The sequence below is a fragment of the Heterodontus francisci genome, chromosome 11, assembly GCF_036365525.1.
Source record: "Heterodontus francisci isolate sHetFra1 chromosome 11, sHetFra1.hap1, whole genome shotgun sequence".
Lineage (NCBI taxonomy): Eukaryota > Metazoa > Chordata > Chondrichthyes > Heterodontiformes > Heterodontidae > Heterodontus > Heterodontus francisci.
In genome coordinates this window covers 85,334,438-85,360,563 of record NC_090381.1, presented here as the reverse complement: position 1 = coordinate 85,360,563, position 26,126 = coordinate 85,334,438, and positions in this window count along the sequence as shown.

Genomic DNA, 26,126 nt, shown 5'->3' with positions numbered 1-26,126 from the left:
GGGCCCATCACAGACCGGCGGAGGTGCAACTACAGACCTTAGCCCCCCCCGGGAAGATCGGAATTGACAATCCCGGCATCAGGTTCCGTGGCAGTCGCTACTACTCCAATTCTCCGGCCCCCCGCTGTCGGGCAGACAACAAGATCCAGCCCATTGAACATAGAACATAGAACAGTACAGCACAGTACAGGCCCTTCGGCCCACGATGTTGTGCCGAACCTTTAACCTACTCTAAGATCAAACTAACTACCTACCCTTCATTCTACTATCATCCATGTACCTATCCAAGAGTCGCTTAAATGCCCCTAATGTATCTGCTTCTACTACCACCGCTGGCAGCGCATTCCACGCACCCACCACTCTCTGTGTAAAGAACCTACCTCTGACATCTCCCCGCAACCTTCCTCCAATCACCTTAAAATTATGCCCCCTGGTGATACCCTTTCCGCCCTGGGGAAAAGTCTCTGGCTATCCACTCTATCTATGCCTCTCATCATCTTGTACCCCTCTATCAAGTCACCTCTCATCCTTCTTCGCTCCAATGAGAAAAGCCCTAGCTCCCTCAATCTTTCTTCGTAGGACATGCCCTCCAGTCCAGGCAGCATCCTGGTAAATCTCCTCTGCACCCTCTCTAAAGCTTCCACATCCTTCCTATAATGAGGCGACCAGAACTGAACACAATATTCCAAGTGTGGTCGAACCAGGGCCTTATAGAGCTGCAGCATAACCTCACGGCTCTTAAACTCAATCCCCCTGGTAATGAAAGCCAATACACCATACGCTTTCTTAACAACCCTATCAACTTGGGTGGCAACTTTGAGCGATCTATGGACATGGACCCCAAGATCCCTCCGTTCCTCCACACTACCAAGAATCCTGTCTTTAAGCCTGTATTCCGCATTCAAATTCGACCTTCCAAAATGAATCACTTCACACTTTTCCAGGTTGAACTCCATCTGCCACTTCTCAGCCCAGCTCTGCATCCTGTTAATGTCCCGTTGCAACCTACAACAGCCTTCCACACTATCCACAACTCCAGCAACCTTCGTGTCATCGGCAAACTTGCTAACCCAGCCTTCCACTTCCTCATCCAAGTCATTTATAGAAATCACAAAGAGCAGAGGTCCCAGAACAGATCCTTGTGGAACACCACTGGTCACCGAGCTCCATGCTGAATACTTTCCATCTACTACCACCCTCTGATTTCTATGGGCCAGCCAATTTTGTATCCAGACAGCCAACGTTCACCTCTACAACCCCCATGTTCCGGTGGTGGATGTACTCACCTTTCTCGCCAGGTACGTCGAGGTGGCCGGCAGCAGCACTGATGTCAAGGACCCCTTTGGGATCTGGACCAGCAAGCGGCAGGTCAAGGTGACCTTGAAGGTAGATCCCAGTGGAGCCATCATCCACCCTCCCTCCAGCTTCGCTATCGGGGGAAGTCGAGGCTTCTTGGTCTACGCTGGGCAGCCCAGAGTTTGTCGCACCTGTGGCAAATCTGGTCACATGGCAGCCAACTGCAGCACGGTTGTTTGCAAGAACTGCAAGGAGGAAGGCCATCAGACCAAGGACTGTAAGCAGACTAAGTGTTGCAACTTGTGCGGTGCGGCAGGCCATCTCTACAAGACCTGTCCCAAACGTTGTCAAAGCTATGCTCAGGCGGCAAGGTCCAAGGAATGGCCGGGCGAAGGTTCGACGAAGGCGTCCGCTGTTCGAAAGGAGACCAACAACCTTCTCCGCAGTGAGGAACTTCAACCTGAGAAGGAAGGGGAGGCGGCTGAAACCAACGACCCAGCACCTACCCAGCGCCCGGAAACCCCTCCCCCACAGACAGAATCAATGGAGGAGGAGGCAGCAGATGGACAAACAGGTCAGTGGCAAGTGGTCCAGAGGAGAACCACAAAGAAAAAACATCCCAAAGCCACCACCCAAACCAGTGGCAAGAGGAGGCTCTCTTCTGAATCAGACTGCAACAACTCCTCTTCACTGGACGGGGAAATGCTGGAACGACAGCCCCTTCAAAAGAGGCGGCAGAACTCCGAGATGGATGATAAAGCATCCCAGCCCCCGGGCACTGGAAGCTGTGATGGGCCCAGCGTGCCCCAACCCCAATGCCCCACACGTAACGACGTGGCCAACGCATCTCAGCTCCAGGACACCGGGAGCAAAGACACGTCTGGCGCACCTGAGCTCCGGGAGACCGGGAGCTGTGATGTTTTCGAGGAGGAACAGATGGAAGCAGCTGAGGACAACCCAATCCTCTCTGCCTACAAGACCCCCCCGATGTCACCCGAGCGGCACAAACCCTGCAGGAAAAATCAGGAGGGGTTTCTGAGCCCAACCAACGTGAAACTGCTTGCGCATACGATGGGTATGCAGGAACATCCCGAAGGGGAAGGACTGGGACTAGCGAGGACAAATGGTATGGGAAGCAACAACTAATTTTTAGTAAAAAATGGGTGTAAGAATTGCTTCCATTAATGTGCGTAGCATTAAATCGACTACGCGATGTGTTTCAACCTTGGATTACCTTGCCAAGGTCAAAGCTGACCTACTGTTTCTGCAGGAGTGTGGAATACCACACCTCAGCACCTACAGGCAGTGGTCGCGATGGTGGTCCCACGGGCCATCGATCTGGTCGGGGGGTAATGACTGCCGTTCCTCCGGCCTGGGTATTCTGCTGCGGGGAGGTAACTTCACCATCTCCGAAGTTAAGGAGGTGGTGGGCGGCCGCCTCCTCGTAGCAGACGTGATGTACAACAACGCTCCGCTCCGGTTGATCAACGTGTACGCCCCGGTACAACGCAGCGAGCGGCTGACCGTCTTCCAGCAGCTCCCACTGCTGCTGGCGACGTCCAGGCCGGTCATCCTAGGCGGTGACTTCAACTGCATCATCGATGCGGCTGGACGATCCGGCAGTGACGACAGCAAACTGGACGCTACGTCCAGATTCCTAGTAGAAACAGTTAAGGATGCCAAACTGCACGACGTCTTCAGCAAACCTGCAGACGGAGCGCAGCGCAGATACACATGGTCAAGATCGGACGGGTCTGCCCGTTCCAGGATTGACTTCCTGTTTGTTTCCCGTGCTGTCACGGTCGGATCCACCGACGTCAAGCCGGTGTTCTTCTCCGACCACTGCCTCTTACTGGCCGACTGTCACTTACAGGACGACCAGCGGGTTGGCAGAGGGATGTGGAAGCTCAATGCGACACTGCTGACCCCAGAGAACGTTGAGGAACTCAAAAGGGATTACAATGGTTGGAGGACCGTGAAACCCCTCTTTGAGTCTCCAGTTCACTGGTGGGAAGCGATTAAGGAGAACATCAAGAGGTTCTTCATCCACAAAGGTGTTCAGAAGGCGAGAGAGAGACAAAGGGAACTGTCCCGACTCCAGAAAATTATGCAAAATCTACTCCGGTTGCAGTCAATGGGGGTCGAGGTCAAGGAGGACCTCCAAGAGGTGAAGAGCCAGCAGGCCTCGCTCTTTGCCAAGGAGGCCTCCAAGATCATCTTCCGGTCCAGAGTCCGCTCCATCGAGCAGGATGAGACGTGCTCGCGTTACTTCTTCCAAAAGGTACACAGAGAGAGCTCTGTTATCAGCAGCCTGAAGGAAGAAGATGGCTCGGTAACGTCTTCGCAGTCCGACATACTAAGGATCAGCAAATCCTTTTATGCTGGGCTGTATGACGCGAAGCCCACAGACAGCAGAGCCTCCCAGTCCTTCCTGTCATCTATCACAGAGGTCTTAGATGACAGCAGGAGGGAGGGACTGGACAAGCCGCTAACTCTGGACGAGCTGACAAAGGCCGTCGAGTCTTTCGAGGCGAGTAAAACTCCCGGGAGCGATGGCTTACCGGTCGAGTTGTACTCGGCCCTGTGGGACTGGGTCGGCCCGGACCTGCTGGAAGTATACGAGAGTATGCTCCTGGCCGGTAGCATGTCAGAATCCATGAGAAAAGGCATCATCACCCTCATTTACAAGCAGAAGGGGGAGAGGGTAGAAATCAGAAATTGGCGGCCCATCTCACTGCTTAATGTTGATTACAAGATTCTGTCCAAAGTCATAGCCAGTCGAGTCAAGTCTGCTCTGGAGCTGGTGATTCACCCCGATCAGACCTGTACTGTACCCGGCAGGAAGATCTCTGATAGCCTCGCGCTACTCAGGGATACGATCGCCTACGTACGGGACAGGAGGGTGGACACCTGCCTCATCAGCCTGGACCAGGAGAAGGCTTTTGACAGGATATCGCACACCTACATGATGGACGTGCTTTCCAAAATGGGGTTTGGGGAGGGAATCTGCAATTGGATCCAACTGCTCTACACAAACATCAGTAGCGCAGTGTCAATCAACGGGTGGGAATCTGAAAGTTTCCCGATCAAATCTGGAGTCAGACAGGGCTGTCCTCTGTCCCCGGTCTTGTTTGTTTGCTGTATTGAACCCTTTGCTGAGTCTATTAGGAAGGATGCGAGCATAAGAGGGGTGACAATCCCAGGCAGCGGAGGCACTCAGGTCAAAACCTCCCTGTACATGGATGACGTCGCCGTCTTCTGCTCGGATCCGCTGTCCGTGCGCAGACTGATGAGCATCTGCGACCAGTTCGAACTGGCCTCGGGAGCCAAAGTTAACCACGGCAAGAGCGAGGCCATGTTCTTTGGGAACTGGGCTGACCGATCCTTTGTCCCCTTCACCGTCAGGTCAGATTACCTGAAGGTGCTGGGGATATGGTTCGGAAGGGCCGGGGCGTGCACCAAAACATGGGAGGAGCGAGTAGCCAAGGTACGACAAAAGTTGGGCATGTGGGGGCAGCGATCTCTCTCCATTGTGGGTAAGAACCTGGTCATCAGGTGCGAAGCGCTCACGTTGTTGCTCTACGTGGCGCAGGTCTGGCCCATACCCCACTCCTGCGCCGTGGCAGTCACCCGAGCCATTTTCCGCTTCGTCTGGGGATCTAAAATGGACCGGGTCCGGAGGGACACGATGTTCAAATCTCTGGACATGGGCGGGAAAAATGTACCCAACGTGGCCCTCATCCTGATGACCACCTTCGTGTGCGGCTGCATCAAGCTATGTGTAGATCCCCAGTACGCAAACTCCAAGTGTCACTACGTGCTGAGGTTCTATCTGTCCCCGGTGTTGCGAAGGATGGGCCTGGTCACATTGCCGCGGAACGCTCCGTGCAGTTGGGACGTGCCGTACCACCTATCCTTCGTGGAGCAGTTTCTGCGGAAAAACACCTTTGACCACCGGTCCATCAGGCAGTGGTCTGCACGGAATGTCCTCAAGGCCCTACGGGAAAAGGAAACGGTGGATCCTGTCGGATGGTTCCCCGAGCAGACCGTCAAAGTCATTTGGCGGAATGCCTCATCACCAGAACTTTCAAACAAGCACCAAGACGTAGCTTGGCTGGTGGTGAGAAGGGCCCTCCCCGTCAGATCCTTCATGCACACCCGAAGTCTCGCCCCCTCCGCACAGTGCCCCCGCGTTGGCTGTGGTGGGGAAGAGACGGTCGCCCACCTCCTCCTGGAATGTGCCTTTGCAAAGCAGGTGTGGAAAGAGATGCAGTGGTTTTTGTCAAGGTTCATCCCAAGCAGCTCTGTAACACAGGAGTCTGTGCTCTACGGGCTGTTCCCAGGGACGCACACCGAGACAAACATCAACTGCTGCTGGAGGACTATCAATTCGGTGAAAGACGCCCTTTGGTCTGCCCGAAACTTGCTGGTCTTCCAGCGCAAAGAGTTGTCCACCACCGAATGTTGCAGACTGGCACATTCCAAGGTCCAGGACTACGTGCTGAGGGACGCACTAAAGCTTGGGGCAGCCGCAGCAAAGGCTCAATGGGGAAAGACCACAGTGTAAGGTTCCCCCACCAAGCTAGACTGAGGGGCTGGATCCATGGGAAACCCCTCGAACTGTATCGTTAATATTCTGAATTGCTGTAAATGTAAAACTGAAATTGACATGACAATTGAGAAACGGAAGGGTTGGGAAGAAACTCATGACAGTATTGAAGGAAACTGATCTCCCTTGCAATGTTTGTATTTTTTGGTGCTGTTTGGAAACTGTTTGGCAATGTAATTTTTACAGATTTTTATGAATAAAGTATATTTTGGAAATAAAAAAAAAAAAAAAAAGATGGGAGCTCAACAAGCAGGCACAAAAGTTTCTCAGGAGTTTTAGAAGCCACAAGGGTAACAGAAAGTGGCAGGACTCCACATTCCAACTGCCTCCCAAAGTTGTTAATGGTGCAAACGGTGTTGAAGCTGCCTGAAGTCTTCATCAGCTGTCCATGCTGTTAACTGTTAACAGACGGCAGAGGAGACTTTGGACAGCTTCAATCAGCTGACATGTTTAATGTGAGATCAGGTCAACCTCTGGTACAATGGCTTGGTTCTATTTCCGGCTATGTGGTTCTGTTTATGGCTCTGTTTTGCATTGCAAAGTGAAATGTTGATTGGAATCAGTCATATCATCAGCTTTTAAAAATTTGCTAAATATTGAACTCAACCAAAAAAATCACCAATGAATACGCCTTTGTAATTGATGCTGACGTAAATGCTTAGTGCCATTTCTCAATAAAGGTGGCTGTCTGAGAGAACCAAGGTCAGTGTAAGTGGTGAGGAATGAGCAGTAGAGACTCTTCTCAAGAGTAAAGGTCTATTAATCTCTATTTCCAGTCGTATATTGGTTTAGAAACATTATTTAGCTATACCCACTGGATTACATTGGCTCCTGGTCACTCAATATCTCCAATTTAAAATTCTCAACTCTTCTGTTCAAATGTCTTTATGACCATGCCCCTTCCTATCTCTACAATCTCTTCCAGCCTTACAAGCCTCCAAGAACTCTTTGTTCCTTACAACTCTAGTCTCCCATTGCCCCACCATTAGTGGCTGCATCTTCAGCCATCATGGCCCTAAACTCTAAAATTTCCTCCCTAAACCTTTTCACCTCTCCACTTCTCTCTCCTCCTTTAAGACTTGCCTTGATCCGTAATAGGCCAGATTTTGCTGTCAAACTAACAGTGAGGTGAATGGTGCTTACTGTTATTTATATGTAAATGGTTCTGCAACTTCAAGTGAGGGTGAATGCTCGATTAAATGCAAACATCCAAAAGTTACTGTCTGAGTTGCACCACTCACCGTTAACTTTGCAAAAACAACATTTCACTGTTTACCTCACTATTGAAATACACTGAATTCTGTGATGTTGCTATGTTTTCTTGGTAGATACAAACTAAACTTACCACAGATATTTAGTGCCAGCAAAATTACAAACCTAAGTACCCTTTTAACTAAGTGATGCCTGTCAATCTCTCTGGCACATAATATTAATTACTATAAGTGTGGAATCTTATTCTTTCAGGCTGTGAATTGTTTTAGCGAATTTTAAAAATGTCAAATTTTAAATTTTCTATTTTTTCATACTTTTCCTGTCTGTCTCTTTTTTTCTCTCGCAATCCAATTTTTCTTTTGCTCTCTTTATTTCCCTATCCTTAAATCTCATTGGTTAGGAAGATACCCTTTTGGTTGCCAGGGGTATCAAGTCACAGATGACCTGGGTGGAATTTGAACTGATAGTCCCAGCAGAAACCAGATCTCCAGCAGGCTTTGCCATGGCTCTTTAACATTAACATCCCACATCCGGGCTTCCTGCCCAGAGAGGGCAGGTGGGTTGGCATGCCAAATCTGTCAAAGGAAGGATTTCTAATTAAAGGAAGCCCAGCATTGGTCAGAAAGTCTCAGCAGGAACATGGATTCCTGAGGCTGCAGCAACCAGAAATATGGAGAGGAGACCTGGGAAGGCTGCTCCTCAGGTCTCTCACTCTTACCTGGAGGTCCTGCTATGGGACCTGAGGGACTGAATGAGGTGATCTTTCCCGAGGACAGGAGGAAGAGAACAACCTCTCCAACCAAGCAGGTGTGCATAGAACCGACCAAGCAAGTCAGCAACATGAGTGTGGTCCCTCCAACTGGAGACAGTGCACCAAGAGGCTTAAGGACCTCAGGAGAGTAAGTGAGTGGTGTAACATTTTCGGGTGCCAAATGCCACACCCTGATTTTTCCAGCATTCTCCTGTACAGCACTCCTTCAGACCAACACATCTTGCAGCTCCACACATTCCTCTCCCTCCAGGCACCTCCTCACATCCCCATCTGAACAGCCAATACTCGAAACTACCATCATCTTATTGCCCTCTCACACCCATACATCACAGTCACCCTCCACAAATGCTTCTTCTGACTTCACACAAGCAATTTCTAACACTTATAACTCTCTGCTTTCTCTCCTTGCAGAAGAGCGCACACAACTTCAGAGAGAGGCAGAAGGCTGCCGATGCCAGCAACACTGCCTGCTGTGAAAGCCTGAGCTGCCTGAAGCACTGGTACTCGAATGTCGAGAGAGCTGATCCTTTTCCTGTAGACCCTGCATTGGGGGCCTCACCTCCTTGGAGCTGGATCTCTGGGTCCATTTTCTCTGTCCTGTGGAGCAGCATGTGACTGAGGAGAAGCCTGGGGTTGCTCCTGCTGCTGTTGGTGCTATTGGTTTTGCTGGTGCTACTCCTCTTGTTCCTCATCAGAGGTGCAATGTAGAGCTGCATAAGTTGCTCCATATTGTGCTGGAGGCCGATAACTGGGAAGTGCAGCTGAAGGTGAGTGAAGTCCAAAACAGATGAACTGAATTCCAAGAAGTTGCCAATCACCTGCCAAGCAGTGAAAGCAAATTCTCAGAAGAAGTGCTGTGAGCACCAGCCTCTCATTTGGGCATGGCTGGAGTGTAGGAAATTAAAGATGCCTTATAAAATTTCTTAATTTATTGGGATAAAATATATAAGTAGGATATACCATAAACTAATGTCAAGGTAGAGGAATTACTGGAAGTAATGCCAAGCTTCAAACCATGTGTGTCAGGCAAGACCTTGCAGAATTTACTGCAAGCGTAGGCTGAAAATACAGGATGTCCTGGGACTGCTAAGAGATAAGAAATTGAAGGAATGAAGCAGACTCCGATAATTGAAACTTAAACAATGATGAATGAAGAAGTCATAAAAGGGTACGTGTCCTTCTGCTCTGGTGAATCACCATAGGGATGAACATGATTGGGCTCTGGGATGGTTATTTGGATAAGAACTGAGATAAAAGAGACTCTCCCGATTGAGTCCGTGTGGCAGAGAAGACAAGAAAGAAGAAGTCAAGGAGAGTGAGAGAGAGAGAGAAAGAGAAGTCTGAAGACCGAAGACCAAAGCCAGCAAGTAAAAGACACGCGCTCTTCCATCCAGAACTAATATGGGAAGTATATAACCCACGTTAGACTGTAAATTGTTGCCTGAGTTTATTGTTTTAGTTTGAGTAAAACTTAATGAATTTGTTCTGACTTTGTCTCAATAAAGTAGATTCACAACTGCACTTTTGTCGCGTCCGATCCTATTGAGTAAGGGGTTAACTCCTTACAGTTGACAGATTAAATCCTTATAGGACTCATCAGTTTCTCATCAGGCTGTTAAAGCCAGAATGGCTGGTTAAAGCAGAAGCTAATGACCTATTTGTATATGACAATTGTTTAACCAACAGCAAAGAAGTGTCATATCTGACTCGAAACTTTAACTCTGTTTCTCTCTCCACAGATGCTGCCAAACCTGCTGAGTATTTCCAGCACTTGCAGTTTTTTATTCAGATTTCCAGCATCCACAGTATTTTGCTATTATTTTGCTACTGAGTAGTTTTATAATAGGATCCTCGCAAATGAAAGTCTGAAATGTAAAACTGCAGTTGGCTGGATCAGGGAGGGAGTGTCCCCAGCTCCATTTTAACTTCCCCCCACATTGTTTCCCCTAGGCAGTGGGAGTTAAAATCAATGCACTTGTGTCAGAGGTCTGAGTTTGGGCTTTTCAGCCTGGAAAATAAGTGTCTTGAGAGGTGATCTTATAGAAGTATACAACATTAATTTTTATGGCGTAGGTTAATCGAGAATTCAACTTTAAACAATGGGAGTTAGACACAGGTTCAAACTAGTAAAACATAACTTTAGGACTGTTATCAGAAGTTTTAGCCATGCAGAGTGATCAATACTTGGAATTGATTACTGAGCAGTTGAAACCTCAAGGATATTTTAGGAAACAACTAGATGCAGAAAAGTTTTGATGGATAGCGCCTGTTTTTTTTTTGTGCACTATGAGTAGCCTTAGAGGTCCAAAATGGCATCCATGGCATGCATGCATACTTCTGGTGCGAGACCAGCTGGATGCCATATTGGTGAGAGTGTGAGTGGGATGCAGTGAGCATCTGTCAGAAGTATGTAGACTAGGCGGATCATGACGCCAGTGCTGTCATTTTGGAGATCAACTCCAGCTAACGCTGCCTCTTACTCACACACAACGGAACACAGTATCAGCAGCGTAAAGGACCACCTCCCCCCAGCAGTGGTATTTAAAGGAATCATCAACTACTTTCGGGTCGGTTGTTGACTGACTTCTATTGGCGGAAAAGGCATGGGTGACCACCAGGCGGAGTAGTAGGCGCAGCAGGTAGTGCAGGAGTCCCCATGGCCACCCCCCTCTCAAGCAGATACATCACTTTGAATACTGTTGGGGGGGGATGACCTCCCAGGGGAAAGCAGCAACAGCCAAGCTCGTAGCACCACGGATGGCTCTGCTGCACAGGAAAGGAGAAAAAAGACTGGGAGAGCCATGGTGATAGGAGAATCAATTGTTAAGGGGAAAAGGCAGGTGTTTCTGTGATCGCAAACGAGACTCCAGGATGATATGTTGCCTCCCTGGTGCTAGGGTCAAGGATGTCTCGGAGCGGCTGCAGGACATTCTGAAGGGGGAGGGTGAATAGCCAGTGGTGGTGGTATATGTCGGTACCAATGACATAGGTAGAAAAAGGAATGAGGTCCTACAAGATGAATTTAAAGGAGTTAGGTGGCTAAATTAAAAAGCAGGACCTCAAAGATAGTAATCTCAGGATTACTTCCTATGCCACATGTTAGTGAGTATAGGAACAGAAGAATAGACCAGATGACTGCGTGGCTGGAGAAATGGTGCAGGATGGAGGGATTTAGATTCCTGGAACATCGGGACTAGTTCTGGGGAAGGTGGGACCTGTACAAGTGGGATGGGTTACGCCCAGGCAGGACCAGAACCGATGTCCTCGCAGGGGCGTTTGCTAGCGCTGTTGAGGAGGATTTAAACTAGAATGGCAGGGGGATGGGTACCTGAGCAGGGAGAATGAGGAGGAGGAAACAAGGATAGAAACGAAAGACAGGAAACAAAAAGGCAAAAGTGGAAGGCATAGAAATCAAGGGCAAGAAACAAATAGGGCCATAGTGCAAAATAATGCTAAGATGACTAAGAATGTTAAAAAGACAAGCCTAAAGGCATTGTGTCTCAATGCACGGAGTATTCGCAATAAGGTAGGCAAATTAACCATGCAAATAGATGTAAATGAATACAATATAGTTGCGATTATGGAGACATGGCTGCAGGGTGACCAAGGATGGGAACTGAACATCCAAGGGTATTCAATATTTAGGAAGGACAGGCAAAAAGGGAAAGGAGGTGGAATTGCGTTGTTAGTAAAAGAAGAAATCAAAACAATAGTGAGGAAGGATATTAGCTCAGAGAATCCTGATATGGAATCTGTACGGGTGGAGCTAAGAAGCACCAAGGGGCAGAAAACATTGGTGGGGGGATTGTATATAGACCCCCAAACAGCAGTGGTGATGTAGAGGATGGCATTAAACAGGAAATTAGAGAAGCATGCAATACGGGTAGAACTGTAATTATGGGTGTCTTTAATCTAATATAGGTTGGGCAAACCAAATTAGCAATAATACTGTAGAGGAGGTATTCCTGGAGTGCAGTCGTGATGGTTTTTTGGACCAATACATTGATGAACCAACGAAAGAACAGGCATCCTAGGTATTATGACTGGGTATTATGTAATGAGAAAGGATTAGTTAACAGTCTTCTTGTGGGAGGTCCCTTGGGGAAGAAGAACAACCATAACATGATAGAATTCTTCATTAAGATGGAGAGTGAGAGAGTTGATTCTGAGACTAGTGTCCTGAATCTAAATAAAGGAAACTATGAAGGTATGAGGCGCGAGTTGGCTATGATAGATTGGGGAACGTTACTTAAAGGGTTGATGGTGAATAGCCAATGACTAGCATTTAAAGAGCACATGGATGAATTAGAACAATTATTTATTCCTGTCTGGTGCAAAAATAACATGGAAGGGTGGCTCAACTGTGGCTTACAGAAGAAATTAGGGACAGTATTAGATCCAAGGAAGAGAAATATAAAATGGTCCAAACAAGCAGCAAACCTGAGGATTGGGAGCAATTTAGAATTCAGCAAAGGAGGACAAAGGGATTGATTAAGAAGGGGAAAATAGAGTATGAGAGTAAGCTTGCAGAGAACATAAAAACTGACTGTAAAAGTTTCTATAGATATGTGAAGAGAAAAGGATTAGTGAAGACAAATGGCAGGATGGCAGGACTAATGTATGAAGAGAGATTGGGTCGATTAGGCTTGTATTCACTAGAGTTTAGAAGAATGAGAGGGGATCTCATAGAAACCTACAAAATTTTAACAGGACTGGATAGACTAGATGCAAGAAGGATGTTCCCGATGGCGGGGGAGTCCAGGACCAGGTGTCACAATCTAAGGATAAGGGATGCCCATTTAGGACTGAGGTGAGGAGGGATTTCTTCATCCAGAGAGTGGTGAACCTGTGGAATTCTCTTCCACGGAAAGCAGTTGAGGGCAAATCATTAAATATATTCAAGAAAGAGTTAGATATAGTTCTTATGACTACAGGGATCAAGGGATATGGGGAGAAAGCGGGAGCAGGGTACTGAGTTTGAATGATCAGCCATGATCGTATTGAATGGTGGAGCAGGCTCGAAGGGCCGAATGGCCTACTCCTGCTCCTATTTTTCTATGGCTGATGACTCTGGTGCACAGCCCACACACACATGAACACTATGCAAACAATAAAGGCCATGCTGCCACACAATATGATATAGAGCAAATGATTGCTGCGCTGACACACTGCTTCCACTGCCAGGACAGCTCTGGAGGAGCCCTGCAGTATCTTGTCAAGACTTATGGTGGTATGTTGTATGCTGCACAACCTCACCATCATAATGGCACAACTCTTGCCTGCAGCTATACAGCAAGCAGCTGAGGAACAGGGGACAGGAGCACGAGGAGGTGTAGGAGGACAAGGAAGAGTAGGAAGGAGAGGAAGAAGAGGAAGGGAGGAGGCAACCTAGACTGTCGCTTTCTGGCTGGATTGTCCATGAATAACTCATCCGACTAAGATATCAGTAAACGGAACCCCAATTCCCCATTCACCAACAGTCCAACACATTACCTTCCCCCTGACACTGACCTTTTTTAATTCATTCATAGGATGTGGGAACCCTTGGCAAGGCCAGCATTTATTGCCTATCCCTAATTGCCCTTGAGAAGGTGGTGGTGTGTGGTATTCATGAACTGCTGCAGTCCACGTGGGGTAGGTACACCCAAAGTGCTGTTAGGAAGGGAGTTCCACGATTTTGACCCAGCGACAATGAAGGAATGGCGATATAATTCCAAGTCAGGATGCTGTGTCCCATTGACTCCAGTTTTGCTAGGGCTCCTTGATGCCATACTGGGTCAAATGCTGCCTTGATATCACTCTCGCATCACCTCTGGAGTTCAGCTCATTTGCCCATGTTTGGACCAAGGCTGTAATGAGGTCATGAGCCAAGTGGCCCTGGTGGAACCCAACTGAGCATCAGTGAGTAGGTTGTTGTTGAGCAAGTGCTGCTTGATAGCACTGTCGACGACACCTTCCATCACTTTGCTGATGATTGAGAGTAGACTGATAAGGCAGTAATTGGCCAGGTTGAATTTGTTGTGTTTTTTTGTGCCCAGGACATATCTGGGCAATTTTCCACATTGCCAGGTAAATGCCAGTGTTGTAGCTGTACTGGAACAGCTTGGCTAGTGGTGTGGCTGGTTTTGGAGCTCAAGTCTTCAGTACTATTGTCAGAATGTTGCTTTTGCAGCATCCAGTGCCTTCAGCCATTTCTTGATATCACGTGGAGTGGATCGGATTGGCTGAAGACTGGCATCTGTGATGCTGGCGCCCTAGGAGGAGACCGAGATGGATCATCCACTCGGCACTTCTGGCTGAAGATGAATGCAAATGCTTCAGCCTCATCTTTTGCTCTGATGTACTGGGCTCCCCCATCGTTGAGGATGGGGATATTTGTGGAGCCGCCTCCTCCTCCTCCTGTTAGTTGTTTAATTGTCCACCAGCATTCACGACTGGATGTGGCAGGACTGCAGAGCCCAGATCTGATCCGTTGTTTGTGGGATCGTTTAGCTCTGTCTATTGCATGCTGCTTCTGCTGTTTGGCATGCAAGTAGTCCTGTGTTGTGGCTTCACCAGGCTGACACCTGATTTTTAGGTATGAATGGTGCTGTTCCTGGCATTCACTCCTGCAGTCTTCATTGAGCCAGGGTTTGTCCCCTGGCATGATGGTAATGGTAGTGAGGGATGTGCTGGGCCATGAGGTTACACATTGTGGTTGAGTACAATTCTGCTGCTGCTGATGGCCCACAATGCCTCATGGATGTCCAGTTTTGAGTTGCTAGATCTGTTTGAAATCCATCCCATTTAATATGGTGGTAGAGCCACACAACACAATGGAAGGCGTCTTCAGTGTGAAGGCGGGACTTCGTCTCCACAAGGACTGTGCGGTGGTCACTCCTGTCATGGACAGATGCATCTGCGACAGGTAGATTGGTGAGGATGAGGTCAAGTAGGTTGCTTCCTCTTGTTGGTTCCCTCACCACCTGCTGCTGCCCCAGTCTAACAGCTATGTCCTTTAGCACTCGGCAAGCTTGGTAAATAGTGGGTCTCCCGAGCCACTCTTGGTGATGGACATTGAAGTCCCCAACCCAGAGTACATTTTGTGCCCTTGCTACCCTCAGTGTTTCTAACACAGCATCTGCTTGGCCACAATGCAAATGTAAAAGCCACCAAAAAATAAACATTCCAAACCAAATTTAGAAATCAAAGCATGCCATATTGCATACAAACATCAGCTAATCTCCCTTGTGCTTTCCCTTGATGCCTGTCTTCTGTGTGCCTTTGCTTGTCCTAGTGTTCCTCGGCAGTTCTACTCCAGTGGCTGCAACATGGCTGGTGGAAGGCTGCTGCCTTTCAGTGCGGGAGACGTCAGATGGTCTTGTAGTATGATCTCGAGCTGCTCTGGTCCTAGACGCCCAGATTCAGACTGCACAACCTTAGCATGATGGCAGCAGTCTGGGCTGGCTGGCTGACAGGCATCAGCATGTACACTGGCAGAGTGGCAAGTGGGGGGCGGGCAAATGCTGTCCTGCCCTGAAAGATGACAGCAGGTTCATACTCCACGGAGTCGCTACCGCCTTTCCAGGGTAGCACCTCAGCAATCCTAGTAATCTGTTCGAAGACTGCTATGACACCCTGCAAGCCCCTTTCAATACTGGTATCAGCAGTCATGATGGCAGCAATTTGAGCTTTTATGGAAGCAAACTGAACTCGCATGAGAGCAGTCTAAGCTTTCACAACAGCACCTAGACAATGGGTTGCTTCTGTTTGTGCTGTAAGGGAAGTTGAGACATTGACCATCATTCGCTGCATCATGGTTGGGTCCACAAGAGTGCAAATGGACTTGGCCATCACTTCCATGCTCTGCCAAAGCACTGAGCAGCATTGGTGCCAGACTCCTCCATGCTCCTTGACATTGAACACAGGCTTTCTGGCAGGTTTGCCAATGCACCAAACATTTCATTGTGCATACCCATCAGCCTCCATCTGAGTCCTCTACAGCAAAACTCATGCACGAACTTGCCTCCAGGGAGCTGGCACCTGCACTACCCTTGCCCCTTGCCATGGCTGCAGGCCAATCGTGCTCGATGTCTCACCAAGTGAGGATCCTGGCTCTATGTTATTCTGTAAAGTATGTGCAGTTTCACTATCTGAGCTGGTGGCTGCGAGTGTGAGAGCGAGTGATTGTGTTTCTCCATCATCTCTGTCTTCTACCTTTTGCCCTTCCACCATTTCCTGGCCAGGTTGAAGTTCATGTGTATCTGAAAGGAGAAAGGTACAAGGGTAAAGTTGTGAGGGGAAGGGGCGAAAGTAAGAGTTGCATCATTAAACCATCAGCAGCTTGTAAATCAGAAGATGTTATGGGATGAGGTGTAAATGGGATGCAAGGAGGATTAAGTCTGAGAATACTGTCATCTTGTGTACCGTCATCTCGTGTGAATCATCTACAAGATATACTGCAGCATCTCACCATGCCTCCTTCGACAACACCTTCCAAACCAAGGACCTCGTCCACCCCCTAGAAGGACAAGGGCAGCAGTCGTGTGGGAACACCAACGCCTGCACGTTCCCCTCCAAGTCACACATCATCCTGACTTGGAATGATCACGGTCACTGGGTCAAATTACTGGAACTCCCTGTGAGTGTACCTACACCCCAAAGACTGCAGTGGTTCAAGAAGGCAGTGATGCCGACATACCATGAATGAATAAATAAAAAGTGCGTGCAAGCTGTGAGATGCGGATGTGAGGCTTGCACCACTACAAAGTGGTTGAGGGTGAGGTGAAACTATGAATGTGAGGTCTGACCCCTGATTGATAGAGATTGTTGGTAGACAAGTAATGGAGGTGTGGTGCATTGAGCAGTTGCAGAGGCTAGTGGTGCAGTTGGTGAAGTACAGCATTTGAAGATGAATTCACTGGCCTGACCACCCGAGTGAGTTCGTTGAACATTTTGCACTTTGCATCCAGATCCTCGAGGCTTGACTTCTGGCATTGAATGTCATGGCTGTCTGGTCTCACTGACATCTGAGAGTTCTGGAAGGCCTCCCAGCTCCCTGTGGATAGACTACATTTTTCCTCCTCTGCACTTCCTCAACCCAAATCTTCAGTGCAAAGTCAGAAAATCTTGGAGCCTGTTCTTTCCCATTTTGTGATATTCTTGTGTCTTTCCCAGGTCAGAATCAGTTGTAAAATGATTTCCAGCATTTACCAGCCACAAAGCACCTCCCTTCAAGAGGTGCAAGCTCGCTTTAAGTAGGGCAGGCTAGATTTAACCAATCCTAACCTCTCACAATTTTGGCCCCCTGCTGAACTATGCAATGATTCAACAGGGCAGTTAGCCCTGGCTGCACACTGCAATCATGTAAATTAGCAGACAGCACAAAGTTGCCATGCTGCCTGCATCAGAAACAATGCGGGCGGCTTAATCCCACATCATGATCCCCATTTCGAGGCCTATCGAATTTAGCACCAAGACTCTTAGAATCCCAGCCCATTATTTCGACTTCTGAAATGTAATGCTTGTTATTTTGTGCCAATTAATATTAAACAGCAAAAGCTTTAGACCTAAGTAAACATTTTCAGGTGCTGCTATTTTGATTCTGTACTACAGCTGTCAATCATGAACAACCTTCAGGGCACAAGAGCCTTCTTGAAATCCTGTGCCAATCTGGAATTACAAGTCAATATTAATAAAGTGATAAAACAGTTCAACTATGTGTGTTAGGATTGGCCATTAGTAATTTAAAAAATCCAAAGAGATTAGGGATAGCATAAAACAAAAAGAAATGGCTTAGAAAAATGCAAAGCGCAGCACAGATCCGGCCAAACGGGATCGATACAAAGACCAGCAAAGGGTCACAATGCAGCTTATAAGAGCTACTAAAAGAGATTATGAAAGGAAACTTGCAAGGGACATCAAAATCAATAAGAAGAAATTTTATAGTTACATAATGGGAAAACAAGTGGTCAAGAGCAATGTAGGCCCACTAAAAGCTGAAAATGGAGATATTGTCATTGATAATGGGGAAATGGCAGACACGTTGAACAATTACTTTGCCTCAGTATTTACAATTGGAAAGGAGGACAACTTGCCGGAGGTCCTGAAAAAATTAATAGCTGATAGAGGACAGGGACTTAATACAATTAATGTAAGTAAATCATCAGTAACAAGGAAATTAATGGAACTAAAGAGTGAGAAATCCCCAGGACCTGACAGTTTCCATCCAAGGGTGTTAAAGGAAGTAGGGGAGCACATTATAGATGCCCTAACTATAGTCTTTCAGAGTTCCATAGATTCAGGAGTGGTCCCTCTGGATTGGAAAGTTGCACATGTCACTCCACTTTTTAAGAAGGGTAATAGGGGGAACCAAGGAAATTACAGAACAGTTAGCCTGACATCTGTGGTGGGCAAGTTGCTGGAGTCTATAATCAAGGATAGGGTGACTGAACACCGAGAAAAATTTCAGTTAATCGGGGACAGCCAGCATGGATTCATGACGGGAAGGTCATGCCTGACAAATCTCATCAAATTTTTTGAAGAGGTGACTAAGGTAGTGGACAGGGGAGTGTCTATGGATGTTATTTATATGGACTTCCAGAAGGCATTTGATAAAGTCCCACATAAGAGACTGTTAACTAAGGTAGAAGCCCATGGAGTTGAGGACAAATTATTGACATGGTTAGAAAATTGTTGAGTGGTAGGCGACAGAGAGTGGGGATAATGGGTAAGTACTCCGATTGGCAGGATGTAACTAGTGGTGTCCCGCAGGGATCTGTGTTGGGCCTCAATTATTCACATTATTCATTAACGACTTGGATGATGACATAGTAAGTCATATATCCAAATTTGCTGATGATACGAAGCTAGGCGGCATTGTAGACAGTCTAGATGATAGCATAAAATTGCAAAAAGAGATATTGACAGACTAGGTGAGTGGGCAAAACCGTGGCAGATGGATTTCAATGCGGGCAAGTGTGAGGTTATCCATTTTGGACCAAAAAAGGATAGAGCAGAGTACTTTCTAAATGGGAAGAGGTTAAGTACAGTGGATGTCCAAAGAGACTTGGGGTTCAGGTGCATAGATCTTTAAAATGCCACGAGCAAGTGAAGAAAATAATCAAAAAGGCTAATGGAATGCTAGCCTTTATATCTAGAGGATTGGAGTATAAAGACACAGAGGTTATGCTGCAGCTGTACAAAACCCTGGTTAGACCCTACTTGGAGTACTGTGAGTAGTTCTGTGAGTAGCACCACACCTCAGGAAGGATGTATTGGCCTTGGAGGGAGTGCAATGTAGGTTTACAAGAATGATACCTGGACTATAGGGGTTAAGTTACGAGGAGAGAATACACAAATCAGGCCTGTTTTCACTAGAATTTAGAAGGTTAAGGGGTGATCTGATTGAAGTCTTCAAGATATTAACAGGAAAAGACAGGCTAGATAAAGATAAACTATTTCCACTGGTTGGAGATTCTAAAAGTAGGGGGCATAGTTTAAAAATTAGGACCAGACCATTCGGGAGAGATGTTAGGAAGCACTTCTTCACGCAAAGGGTGGTAGAGGTTTGGAACTCTCTCCCACAAACAGCAGTTGAAGCTAGAACAGTTCATTTTAAATCTGAGATAGATAGATGTTTGTTCAGCAAAGGTATTAAGGGATATGGGCCAAAGGCAGCTATATGGAGTTAGGCCGCAGATCAGCCATGATCCCATTGAATGGCGGGACAGGCTCGAGGGGCTGAATGGCCCACTCCTGTTCCTATCTTCCTATGTTCAACAAATAAAAAGATAAGTCAGAATTTTTTTTTTGTTTAAATAAAATAGAAATTTTGGACTTTAGCACCATTCTTTATGAGAGGGGCAAATTGAAAAAAAGAACACAAAATAACAAAACATGAGATATCTCTATAAATACAATAAAAGTGATAAGAAGTGCATGGCAGCTCTATTGCAGTTAATATATAATCTTTATGGCTTCCAGAAGTGAAAAACAGAATCAAACCTTGCAAATCTAACCAGAGTTAAAATGACCATGCCTTTCACGACATCAGTAACAAACTTCACTCATATAGACATCTGGAAAATTTGATGAGTTCATTGTTAATCTATTTGAAGTAAAAACTGCAAAAGTTTTAAGTTCCACATACAGAGCTGCATTATTTGAGGTAAGTCAAATCTTTAAGATAACATTTTGTTGACTGTTTTATTTTTAAAAGAATGCCTGCATTTGTTAATGAACAGGATTTTCTGTTAGACTGTACATTTTAATGCAATGGAATTGTATGTATGCCGTTCATTAAATGATTATCTTTGTTGCTTTGGGGAAAATCCTAATCCATTCACCCTGTACGAACAGGGTAGGCACGCAATTGAAATGGCTGTGTAAAGACTCACCCTTGCAAGCCTCAATAACATATGCTACTCAAGGTCTAATGATGGCCATAGCACCCTGGTAGCATTTTATTAGCTTATCTACTGTGGGAGTTTAGGGGGTATGTGTGGTGGTGGGGTTTGGCAAGGAAGAGGAGGCCATCTAAGATAAGTCAAAAAAATTTCCTTAGTGGGACCAGCAGGAGCCCGAATGCTTTTCCAGGCCCCACAAGGACAATATAGGCCACCAGTTCTGATGAAAGGTCACTGACCTGAAACATTAACTCTGCTTCTCTCTCCACAGATGCTGCCAGACCTGCTGAGTATTTCCAGCATTTCTTATTTTTATTTCAGTATAGGCCACTGCTACCTTCACCCACCCCATGCCCCCCACCATCCCTCCCTCTACATTACCTTGGTGCTGAAAGGTGGCCTCCAGATCCCTCATTCTTGACCTGCCACAAAGCCAACCAAATGTCTCTTCCCACCCTTTCAAGTAGGTAGCCAACTGAATGTAAGTAAATGTTAGAGAAATCTCCAAGCCTGTTTGTGAAGAAGACACTGAGACTAGGATGCTTTGGTGGAGATTGTTTATTGCTTATCACAGAGCTTACTTCTGCTCCCCAAACAACACCCACCAGCCAGTGCTGGTTGGCTCTTCTTTATATATACACACACTTGAATACAATTAACTAATTAACATCCAACACCTGTTCACCCTATTATCTTGAACTACCAGGTATTTATCATCCATTAACTGAACTTCAGACCCTAACAGATTCCCCTTTTTTTCTTTAAATCAAATACACAAATATATAAGAAAAAGAAATAAAAAACAGATAATGACACATTTTTCTTTACATTTTTTATCATTTACTTTCAACAGCACCAGCCATTAACATGCTGCATATTCCCCCCTTTGAAAAACTTGTTTAAAGAAAAACGATCTTATCGTAAAAAAACATTTTCCATGTTTTCTTAATTTATAACACAAGACGGCCCTGTTCGAGGACATCCAACAATTTTTTCGAATAAGCACCTCTCTACGTAAAACGATCCGACAATGATGACTTGCGTCAATGCATTTTATTTTGGAAATTTATTTTCTTTCCAACATTTCTTTTATAATTGCGAGACCAATCCTCAATCTCTTTTCTGCAACACTTTTTGTCGAATGGACATTGTCCAAGAGAGAATGGTTACCTATATAGCAATCCATAGAAAAACTCTTCTCCAATTGCTCCTTATACAAGAGTTCCTTCAAAATACTCGATAAATACATACCCATATCTATCGCTTCTATCACCGAAGGTGTCTCAGCAGCTAAGGTGCTTTTAACTATTCTCTTTATTTTCTTCAATGCCCAGGCTAATCGACAACATTTATCATTTCTTCCCACCAAAAATATAATGAACCCTGCCGCGTTCAAATAACCATTGGGAAGATTAGCGTGTGAGGCGTCACTACAAATTACCAATCTCATCTCTTCTGGGTTACCCAATGCTGGAAACTTGACCCAGTGACTGTGAAGGAATGGTGATATAGTTCCAAGTTAGGATGGTGTGTGACTTGGCGGGGAACTTGCAGGTGGTGGTGTTCCCATGCATTTGCTGCCCTTGTCCATCTAGTTGGTAGAGGTCGCGGGTTTGGAAGGTGCTGTCTTAGGAGCCTTGGTGCATTGCTGCAGTGCATCTTGTAGATGGTACACACTGCTGCCACTGTGTGTCAGTGGTGGAGGGAGTGAATGTTTGTGAATGGGGTGCCAATCCAGCTGGTTGCTATGTCCTGGATGGTGTTGAGCTTCTTGAGTGTTGTTGGAGCTGCACCCATCCAGGCAATTGGACAGTATTCCATCACACTCATGACTTGTGCCTTGTAGATGGTGGACAGGCTTTGGGGAGTCAGGAGGTGAGTTACTCGCCACAGGATTCCTAGCCACAGTATTTATATGGCTACTCCACTTCAGGTTCAGGTCAATGGTAACCCCTAGGATGTTGATAGTGGGGAATTCAGCGATGGTAATGCCATTGAATGTCAAGGGGAGATGGTTAGATTCTCTCTTGCTGGAGATGGTCATTGTCTGGCACTCGTGCGGTGCCAATGACTCCAATGATAAATCCTCTAACATCAGAAGGTCAGCTTGTCTTGGAAACATTAACATTGTTTGATGTTCCTCAAGTACCAACATCTCTATCAAGAGACTGGAAAGAGGGAGTCTAATGGGAAACAATCCAAGTAGACAACAGACAAAAGCAGAGAACTGGATGCTGAGAGTCAGTGAGAGCAAAGAGATTGAGCTTGAGGGGAAACAGTGCGAGAGGACAACAGATGAAAGTGGGAGAACCGGTGACAAAGAGTCAGTGCGAGTGATAAGTCAGAGTGAGTGATAAATCAGAGTCAGAGTATGAGCTGAATGCAGGAATCTAAGAAAGAAGTTTGAAAATGACATTATCTTCGCAGAGCGGACAGACTGATGGGTAACAGACAAGTGTTAGTTTGCTTTCTTAAATTGTCCATTTTTGAAGTTCACTTGTCTGATGGATATAATTGACTGATGGATATAATTTCCAGTGCCTTTAGTTAAACTTTTATTTTACTATCAGAGTCTTTCAAAGCTCAATTTTTTAGAATATTATAGGTCAATGTCTTAGTATCCTAGATGTCAGTTCTTTTTACCTTTTAAAGTTCAATGTTAAGTTTGTTAATGGTCAGGGTCTCAGTGATCTAAAGGTCAGTAGATTGGCGACCATTGCAGACCAATGGGAGCCATTGCGTGTGCATCCTATTATATATGGGAACTCCAGGACCTTTCACGCGTCTTGGAAAGCCATGTGTGCAGGAAGTGTCACCAGTTGCTGAAGCTCCGCGTTTCGGAGCTTGAGAAGCATCTGGAGTCACTGCAGTGCATTCAGGAGTCTGAGAGTTTCCTCAAATGTACCTTCCAGGAGGTGGTCACCTTACAGCTACAAAATGGTGCAGAACGTGAAGGAATAGGTGACCACCAGACAGAGTTAGAGGAAGGCACAGGTTGTGCAGGAATTCCTCAAGTCAATGGCAGTCACTAACCAGTTTTCAGTTTTGAATACCAGGGAGCGTAATGACTCCTTGGTGGAATGCAATAAGAATCAAACCCCGGCACCACAGGGTATTTGACGGCACAGAAGGGTAAAAGAAAGAGTATAAATGCAATAGTCATGAGGAATTTGATAGATAAGGGCAAAGACAGACATTTCTGTGAAAACAAGCATAATTCTCAAATGGTATGTTACCTGCCTAGTGCCAAGGTAAAGGATATCACCAAGCGTGTGCAGGATATTCTGTGAGGAGATCGCAGACATCAAGTCGCAGAAATCGAGGTCTATATTGGAACTAATGACTTGGGGAGAAAATGTGTTGAGGTCCTTCAGTCAGAGTTTCAGGAGCTAAGATAAAGATTAAAAACAGGACCTCAAAAGGTAGCAATCTCAAGATTACTTCCAGTGCCACATGCAAGTGAGTATAGACACAATAGGCAGAATGGCCTCCTTTTGTGCTGCCCATTATCAACGTTTCTATATTTCTATAGAAACAAAGATAGTGCAGAAGAAAACATGGCTGCAGAAATGTTGTAGGAGGGAGGGTTCTGTTTCTAGGCAATTCTGGTGGAACGGGCACCTGCACAAGATGCACAGGAGGCTCCTGAACAAAGCCAGCACCAATGTTGTCTATGAGAGGTTAACTGATACTGTTGGGGCAGGTTTAAACTAATATGGCAGGGGGGAGGGGAATCAGAAAATCAGAAATGAGATCGAGGACAAGGCTATTAACAGGGGTAACATTAGTAATATTTCAAAAATAACAGGGACCAGATTGAGGAAAATAGCAAAAGTTACAAAGGTAACTTGTAAATTACAAAGGTAAATTGTAATAAAACAAAAATTGCTGGAAATACTCAGTAGGTCTGGCAGCATCTGTGGAGAGAGAAGCAAAGTTAATGGATCAGGTCAGTGATCTTTCATCAGTTTCTCTCTCCACAGATGCTGCCAGACCTGCTGAGCATTTCCAGTACTTTTTGTTTTTATTTCAGATTTACAGCAGCTGCAGTATTTTGATTTTATTTTAGGTATTAAATTGCATGTATGTCAATGTTCATATGTAACTAATAAGGCTGTTGAGCTGTAGGTATAAATTGCTAGAGGTTGGTCTCCCTAGAGATGAAAAGGTTGAGAGAGGATTTAATGGAGGTGTTGTAAATTCTGAGCAGTCTAGACAGTGTAGATAAAGAGAAACCGTTCCCATTGGCGAAGGGTCAAGAACCAGCAGAAGAACCAATGGCGACATGAGGAAAAGCTTTTTTATGCAGAGAGTGGTTAGGGTCTGCAATGCAGTGCCTGAGTGTATGGTGGAGACAGATTCAATTGTGGCTTTCAAAAGGGAATTGGATAAGCACCTGAAGGGAAAATAATTGCAGGGCTACGGGGAAAGGGCGGGAAGTGGGACCAGCTGAATTGCTCCTGCAGGGACCGGCACAGACAGGACAGGGCGAATGGCCTCCTTCTGTGTTGTTTTCATTCTGTAATTCTGTGATTCTGTGAAAACGTGGAGGGGGGTGTGGCAGTATTGATTTAGGATGGTGCTATAGTTCGAAATAAAAAAGGATTTACTAGATGGTTCCAGGACTGAATCTATTTGGCTTGAGTTGAGGGACAGAGGGACAAGCTGTTACATTGTTGGGAGTGAAACAGTGAGAAGGAGATAGATGAGCAAACCTTTTGGCAACTTTCAAAGGCATGTAACAAAAATAGAATAGTAATATTAGGGAACTTTAATTATCCTAATGTGGACTGGGAAAGTGCTAAGGGTAAGAAAGGAGAAGAATTTCAGATATGTGCACAGGAGAACATTCTCGATCAATATGTCTCCAGCCAACAAATAAGGAAACAGTGTTTGATCTGGCTCTGGGATATGAAGTAGAGGAAGTGGAGTGTGTAACAGTAGGAGATCATTTGGCAAACAATGGCCGCAACATAACTTGTTTCAGAGTAATTATGGAAAAAGACCTAACCATTGTTACATTGGTTCCCACTGTTCAACTCCCGCAACAAATGTTTTTGTTACTAGGTTTTTAACCCCTTGGCGTTTTATTTGTCAAATAAACAGACAGTGACATGTTTTCATGTAGGTTTAAACCAAAAAATTAATTATTTATTGAGCAATATGCCTTATCCTGAAATTGTCGCAATTGTACCCACTCACGCATTCACTTGCTCACACTTGCACACATGAGACAGATATAGAGGAAGGGGGGTGAGTGGTTTTAAGTGATGTAGGGTTTCATGGTTACCCGTTGAATTCTCTCAGAAGTCAAGTTCTCGTTGGTTGCAGGCTTGAGGTGTTTGTAGATTTCTCTGTTGGTTGAAAGTTCAGTTTGAAGACAGAGGATCACTTCGAATTCACTGCTGCACTAGTTGAAAATGTGGAATTCACAGCAAAGGGCCCTCCTTTTTTGGCTTGTTGGATTTTCTCCCAGCTCCCAGATGGACAAGCTTTAGTGGAGCGTCTTCCTCAGTCTCCCTCTCTCTCTCTCCAGAGAGCTACCTTTTAAGGTCAAAAATGGTTTCACACGTTTGCCTCTGGAGGCAGAGATTTTCCTCCCTGTGGTGGCCAACAATTGCCCAGGATGTGGCTACTTCACACCTTCTTTGTTTCCATTCCAATTCAAAAATATCTCCGATGGGTTTAGGTTAGGTGTAATTGACAACTTCTTAGGTTTGAATGTATTCTTTTATCCTTGCCAGACAGAAGACAGTTTGAATACACAAACCAGGTCTTTTGACCTTCGGTGGCCATTTTGAAACACATTGTCCATTGTTTTAAAAGAAAGGTCAATATTTATAACTCTTCA